Raw genomic sequence first — 7,500 nt, 5'->3', positions numbered from 1 at the left:
GTGTGTTTTTTGCCAATTTTAACCGCACACTTGTTGTTTGTGTACATGGATTTTATAATGTCGTATGTTTTACCCCCACGTTTTACCCAGGAAACAACAAATTCAATCCCTTTTAGACAATTTCCTGGGTAAAACGTTCCACTGTAATAGTGAAGGTGTAAACTTGGCAGTAGAAAATCTTAACAGTATATTTGCCCTCTCAGCTTCCCTATCAAATCTAAAAATCTCAAATAGAAAACCAAAGAAAATCTCTCTCTCTTTCTCTCTCTCTCTCTCTCTGTGTCTGTCTCTCTCTCTCTCTCTGTCTCTCTGTCTATCTGTCTCTCTCTCTCTCTCTCCCTCTCTCTCTCTCTCTCTCTCTCTCTGTGTCTGTCTCTCTCTCTGTCTCTCTGTCTCTCTGTCTCTGTCTATCTGTCTCTCTCTCTCTCTCTCTCTCTCTCTCTCTCTCTCTCTCTGCTCTCTCTCTCTCTCTCTCTCTCTGTGTCTGTCTCTCTCTCTGTCTATCTGTCTCTCTGTCCATCCATATCTGTAACCTGAGAGATGTGATAATGATTACCTGATAAACGACTTGTAACTGTCTATTCATAGTGATGGGCCAGGTTGATATTTGCATGCAAGTAATGTGTGTGTGTGTGTGACGTGTCTGTGTGTGTGTGTGTGCTGCAGTCCCTCGCCCATCCTCCTCGCCTGTATCCCATCCCCTGCAGCACGGAGTCTGTCTGTAGTCAGGGGACAGAGCCATGCGGCGCGCCAACTCACACAGCACAAAGAACCTCTTTTATTTCAATCGACGCACTACATTTACCGGAGCCTCCTCGCACACGCACACAGCAACTATTTTTCTCTCTCTCTCTCTCTGGTCCCCGGTCAGAACGGACGGTTCGGTAAGGATCATGTCTTCTAATGGCTGTTGTACCGGCGGCGGTGACGTGCTGCAGATCCAACTCGGGCTGATTAACGCGGGAATAAATATCTAACTGCTGAAACGTTCGGTTTTAAAATCAACGCCTCCGCACCGAGTCTGAAGAAGAAACAGATGTGGACGTTGGAGCAAACACCGGTGACACGGCGGGAGACTCGAGCGGCAGCGTGGTGTTCCCCTCCGGTCGCACCTCGGACGGTATCTGGGTACGGATAAAGACGGGAACGTTACCGGGAGCGAGTGTCGAGGTAAAGACTGCAGGTTCGTGTTAACGGCGCATGATGACGGCCGCTGGTCGCTGCTCTCTGAGCCCTTCGGGAGGTACACCTGGAGGCAGCGAAGACCGGATCAGCTGCTTCGCTCAGGTATTGGGGGTTGTTACAGGAGTTGTGTGTCCCGCATCCTGGCTTCATAGACTAGACGTAACATAGTTAACGTAAATCGGGAACTTTTTATATTATGTTACAAGACAGAAAGGGGTCGATGTGTATGTGGTCGGGGTGTATGTGTGGTCGGGTGTATGTGTGGTCTGGGTGTATGTGTGGTCGGGGTGTATGTGTGGTCAGGTGTATGTGTGGTCTGGGTATGGTGGTCAGGGTGTATGTGTGGTCGGGGTGTATGTGTGTCAGGGTGTATGTGTGGTCTGGGTGTATGTGTGTGGTCAGGGTGTATGTGTGGTCCCAGTGGTGTATGTGTGGGTCAGGGGGTGTATGTGTGGTCGGGGTGTATGTGTCGGTGGTGTATGTGTGTGGTCAGGAGTGTATGTGTGGTCGGGGGGGTGTATGTGTGGTCAGTGTATGTGTGTGGTCAGGGTGTTTGTGGTCATGTGTGTGGTCAGGGTGTATGTGTGGTCGGGGTGTATGTGTGGTCAGGGGTATGTGTGGTCAGGGGTGTTTGTGTGGTCGGGTGTATGTGTGGTCAGGGTGTATGTGTGGTCAGGGTGTGTGTGGTCGGGGGTGTATGTGTGGTCAGGTGTTTGTGTGGTCAGGGTGTATGTGTGGTCGGGGTGTATGTGTGGTCAGGGTGTATGTGTGGTCGGTGTATGTGGGTCGGGGTGTATGTGTGGTCAGGGTGTATGTGTGGTCAGGGTGTATGTGTGGTCGGGGTGTATGTGTGGTCGGGGTGTATGTGTGGTCAGGGTGTATGTGTGGTCAGGGTGTATGTGTGGTCGGGGTGTATGTGTGGTCAGGGTGTATGTGTGGTCAGGGTGTATGTGTGGTCGGGGTGTATGTGTGGTCGGGGTGTATGTGTGGTCAGGGTGTATGTGTGGTCTGGGTGTATGTGTGGTCGGGGTGTATGTGTGGTCAGGGTGTATGTGTGGTCGGGGTGTATGTGTGGTCAGGGTGTATGTGTGGTCAGGGTGTATGTGTGGTCGGGGTGTATGTGTGGTCGGGGTGTATGTGTGGTCAGGGTGTATGTGTGGTCTGGGTGTATGTGTGGTCGGGGTGTATGTGTGGTCGGGGTGTATGTGTGGTCAGGGTGTATGTGTGGTCAGGGTGTATGTGTGGTCAGGGTGTATGTGTGGTCGGGGTGTATGTGTCGGGGTGTATGTGTGGTCTGGGTGTATGTGTGGTCAGGGTGTATGTGTGGGTGTATGTGTGGTCGGGGTGTATGTGTGGGTGTATGTGTGGTCAGGGTGTATGTGTGGTCAGGGTGTATGTGTGGTCAGGGTGTATGTGTGGTCAGGGTGTATGTGTGGTCAGGGTGTATGTGTGGTCAGGGTGTATGTGTGGTCGGGGTGTATGTGTGGTCGGGGTGTATGTGTGGTCGGGGTGTATGTGTGGTCAGGGTGTATGTGTGGTCAGGGTGTATGTGTGGTCAGGGTGTATGTGTGGTCAGGGTGTATGTGTGGTCGGGGTGTATGTGTGGTCAGGGTGTATGTGTGGTCAGGGTGTATGTGTGGTCGGGGTGTATGTGTGGTCAGGGTGTATGTGTGGTCAGGGTGTATGTGTGGTCGGGGTGTATGTGTGGTCAGGGTGTATGTGTGGTCAGGGTGTATGTGTGGTCAGGGTGTATGTGTGGTCAGGGTGTATGTGTGGTCGGGGTGTATGTGTGGTCAGGGTGTATGTGTGGTCGGGGTGTATGTGTGGTCGGGGTGTATGTGTGGTCGGGGTGTATGTGTGGTCAGGGTGTATGTGTGGTCGGGGTGTATGTGTGGTCAGGGTGTATGTGTGGTCAGGGTGTATGTGTGGGTGTATGTGTGGTCAGGGTGTATGTGTGGTCAGGGTGTATGTGTGGTCGGGGTGTATGTGTGGTCGGGGTGTATGTGTCGGGTGTATGTGTGGTCGGGGTGTATGTGTGGTCAGGGTGTATGTGTGGGGGTGTATGTGTGTATGTGTGGTCAGGGTGTATGTGTGGTCGGGGTGTATGTGTGGGGTGTATGTGTGGTCAGGGTGTATGTGTGGTCAGGGTGTATGTGTGGTCAGGGTGTATGTGTGGTCGGGGTGTATGTGTGGTCGGGGTGTATGTGTGGTCGGGGTGTATGTGTGGTCAGGGTGTATGTGTGGTCGGGTGTATGTGTGGTCAGGGTGTATGTGTGGTCTGGGTGTATGTGTGGTCCGGTGCATGTGTGGGTGTATGTGTGGTCAGGTGTATGTGTGTATCAGGGTGTATGTGTGGTCAGGGTGTATGTGTGGTCAGGGTGTATGTGTATCGTGGGTGCATGTGTACGGGTGTATGTGTGGTCAGGGTGCATGTGTGGTCAGGGTGTATGTGTGGTCAGGGTGTGTGTGGTCTGGGTGATGTGTGGTCGGGGTGTATGTGGGGTGTATGTGTGGTGGGGTGTATGTGTGGTCAGGGTGTATGTGGTCAGGAGTGTATGTGTGGGACTGGGGTATGTGTGGTCGGGGTGTATGTGTGGTCTGGGTGCATGTGTGGTGGGTGTATGTGTGGTCGGGGTGTATGTGTGGGTGTATGTGTGGTGGGTGTATGTGTGGTCAGGGTGCATGTGTGGTCCAAGGTGCATGTGTGGCCAAGGGTGTATGTGTGGGTGTATGTGTGGGTCGGGGTGTATGTGTGGTCGGTGTATGTGTGGTCTGGGTGTATGTGGTCAGGATGCATGTGTGGTCAGGGTGTTTGTGTTGTACGGGTGTATGTGTGGTTGGGGTGTATGTGGTCAGGTGTGTGGTTTGGGGTGGCATGTGTCAAGGTGTATGTGTGGTCTGGGTGTATGTGTGGTCAGGGTGTATGTGTGGTGGGGGTGTATGTATGGTCGGGGGTGTATGTGTGGTCAGGGTGTATGTGTGGTCGGGGTATGTGTGTGGTCAGGTGTATGTGTGGTCAGGGTGTATGTGTCGGGGTGTATGTGTGGTCTGGGTGTATGTGTGGTCGGGATGTATGTGTGGGTGTATGTGTGGTCAGGGTGTATGTGTGGTCAGGTGTATGTGTGAGTCGGGGGGGTGTATGTGTGGTCAGGGTGTATGTGTGGTCAGGGTGTATGTGTGAATTAAAGTGTATGTGTGGTCAGGGTGTATGTGTGGTGGGGTGTATGTGGGGTGGGGTGTATGTGTGGTCTGGGTATGGTCGAAATTGTATGTGGGGTCAGAGTGTATGTGTGGTCTGGGTGTATGTGTGGGTGTATGTGTGGTCTGGGTGTATGTGTGGTCAGGTGTATGTGGGGTCGGGGGGTGTATGTGTGGTCGGGGTGTATGTGGGACCGGGGTGTATGTGTGGTCGGGGTGTATGTGTGGTCAGGGTGTATGTGTGGTCGGGGGGTGTATGTGGGTCAGGTGTATGTGTGGTCTGGGTGTATGTGGTCGGGGTGTATGTGGGAGTGGGGTGTATGTGTGGTCGGGGTGTGTGTGGTCAGGGTGCATGTGTATCGGTGTATGTGTGGTCAGGTGTATAATGGGTGTATGTGTGGTCTAGGTGTATGTGTGGTCAGGGTGTATGTGTGGGTGTATGTGTGTCGGGGTGTATGTGTGGTCAGGGTGTATGTGGTCAGAGGTGTATGTGTGGTCGGGGTGTATGTGTGGTCGGGGTGTATGTGTGGTCTGGGTGTATGTGTGGTCTGGGTGTATGTGTGAGTCGGGAGTGTATGTGTGGGTGTATGTGTGGTCGGGTTTATGTGTGGTCAGGTGTATGTGTGGTCTGGGTGTATGTGTGGTCGGGGTGTATGTGTGGGTGTATGTGTGGTCCCAGGTGTATGTGGGTCATGGTGTATGTGTGGTCAGGTGTATGTGTGGTCTGGGTGTATGTGTGGTCAGGGTGTATGTGTCGGGTGTATGTGTGGTCAGGGTGTATGTGTGGTCGGGGGTGTATGTGTGGTCGGGTGTATGTGTGGTCGGGTGTATGTGGGGTCGGGGTGTATGTGGGTGGGTGTATGTGTGGTGGGGTGTATGTGTGGTCGGGGTGTATGTGGGGTCGGGGTGTATGTGGGGTGGGGGTGTATGTGAAATTCGGGGTGTATGTGTGTGGTCGGGGGTGTATGTGCTGATCAGTGTATGTGTGGTCCAGGTGTATGTGGTCCCAAAGGTGTATGTGGTCAGAGGTGTATGTGTGGTGGGGCTGTATGTGTGGTCAGGTGTATGTGTGGTCAGGGTGTATGTGTGGTCAGGGTGTATGTGTGGTCGGGGTGTATGTGTGGTCGGGGTGTATGTGTGGTCAGGGTGTATGTGTGGTCTGGGTGTATGTGTGGTCGGGGTGTATGTGTGGTCAGGGTGTATGTGTCGGGGTGTATGTGTGGTCGGGGTGTATGTGTGGTCAGGGTGTATGTGTGGTCGGGGTTATGTGTCGGGTGTATGTGGTCTGGGTGTATGTGTGGTCAGGGTGTATGTGTGGGTGTATGTGTGGTCAGGGTGTATGTGTGGTCAGGGTGTATGTGTGGTCGGGGTGTATGTGTGGTCGGGGTGTATGTGTGGTCGGGGTGTATGTGTGGTCGGGGTGTATGTGTGGTCGGGGTGTATGTGTGGTCGGGTGTATGTGTGGTCAGGGTGTATGTGTGGTCGGGTGTATGTGGTCGGATGTGTGTGGTCGGGGTGTATGTGTGGTCAGGGTGTATGTGTGGTCTGGGTGTATGTGTGGTCAGGGTGTATGTGTCGGGGTGTATGTGTGGTCTGGGTGTATGTGTGGTCGGGGTGTATGTGTGGGTGTATGTGTGGTCGGGGTGTATGTGTGGTCAGGGTGTATGTGTGGTCGGGGTGTATGTGTGGTCAGGGTGTATGTGTGGTCGGGGTGTATGTGTGGTCGGGGTGTATGTGTGGTCTGGGTGTATGTGTGGTCTGGGTGTATGTGTGGTCAGGGTGTATGTGTGGTCGGGGTGTATGTGTGGTCGGGGTGTATGTGTGGTCAGGGTGTATGTGTGGTCGGGGTGTATGTGTGGTCAGGGTGTATGTGTGGTCTGGGTGTATGTGTGGTCAGGGTGTATGTGTGGTCAGGGTGTATGTGTGGTCAGGGTGTATGTATTAACAGGATGTGTGTATTAACAGGATGTGTGTATTAACAGGATGTGTGTATTAACAGGATGTGTGTATTAACAGGATGTGTGTGTATTAACAGGATGTGTGTGTGTATTAACAGGATGTGTGTGTATTAACAGGATGTGTGTATTAACAGGATGTGTGTATTAACAGGATGTGTGTATTAACAGGATGTGTGTATTAACAGGATGTGTGTATTAACAGGATGTGTGTATAAACAGGATGTGTGTATAAACAGGATGTGTGTATAAACAGGATGTGTGTATAAACAGGATGTGTGTGTGTATTAACAGGATGTGTGTATTAACAGGATGTGTGTATTAACAGGATGTGTGTATTAACAGGATGTGTGTATTAACAGGATGTGTGTGTATTAACAGGATGTGTGTGTATATAACAGGATGTGTGTATTAACAGGATGTGTGTGTATTAACAGGATGTGTGTATTAACAGGATGTGTGTATTAACAGGATGTGTGTGTGTATTAACAGGATGTGTGTATTAACAGGATGTGTGTGTATATTAACAGGATGTGTGTGTGTATAAACAGGATGTGTGTATTAACAGGATGTGTGTATTAACAGGATGTGTGTGTATTAACAGGATGTGTGTGTGTATTAACAGGATGTGTGTATTAACAGGATGTGTGTATTAACAGGATGTGTGTATTAACAGGATGTGTGTATTAACAGGATGTGTGTATTAACAGGATGTGTGTGTGTATTAACAGGATGTGTGTATTAACAGGATGTGTGTATTAACAGGATGTGTGTATTAACAGGATGTGTGTGTATTAACAGGATGTGTGTATTAACAGGATGTGTGTATTAACAGGATGTGTGTGTATTAACAGGATGTGTGTATTAACAGGATGTGTGTATTAACAGGATGTGTGTGTGTATTAACAGGATGTGTGTGTATTAACAGGATGTGTGTATTAACAGGATGTGTGTATTAACAGGATGTGTGTATTAACAGGATGTGTGTGTGTATTAACAGGATGTGTGTGTGTATTAACAGGATGTGTGTATTAACAGGATGTGTGTATTAACAGGATGTGTGTATTAACAGGATGTGTGTATTAACAGGATGTGTGTGTGTATTAACAGGATGTGTGTATTAACAGGATGTGTGTGTGTATTAACAGGATGTGTGTATTAA

The 7,500-nt window shown here is 50.6% G+C and overlaps 1 pseudogene; it reads left to right on the top strand.

Annotated features, from left to right (window-relative positions):
• Nucleotides 1–851: 851 nt before the first annotated feature.
• Nucleotides 852–7,500, top strand: part of LOC127918131 (fascin-like) — a 14,059-nt pseudogene continuing 7,410 nt past the window's right edge.

The sequence above is a fragment of the Oncorhynchus keta genome, unplaced genomic scaffold (genome assembly GCF_023373465.1).
Source record: "Oncorhynchus keta strain PuntledgeMale-10-30-2019 unplaced genomic scaffold, Oket_V2 Un_contig_13290_pilon_pilon, whole genome shotgun sequence".
Lineage (NCBI taxonomy): Eukaryota > Metazoa > Chordata > Actinopteri > Salmoniformes > Salmonidae > Oncorhynchus > Oncorhynchus keta.
This window is presented reverse-complemented; position numbering and strand designations above follow the sequence as displayed.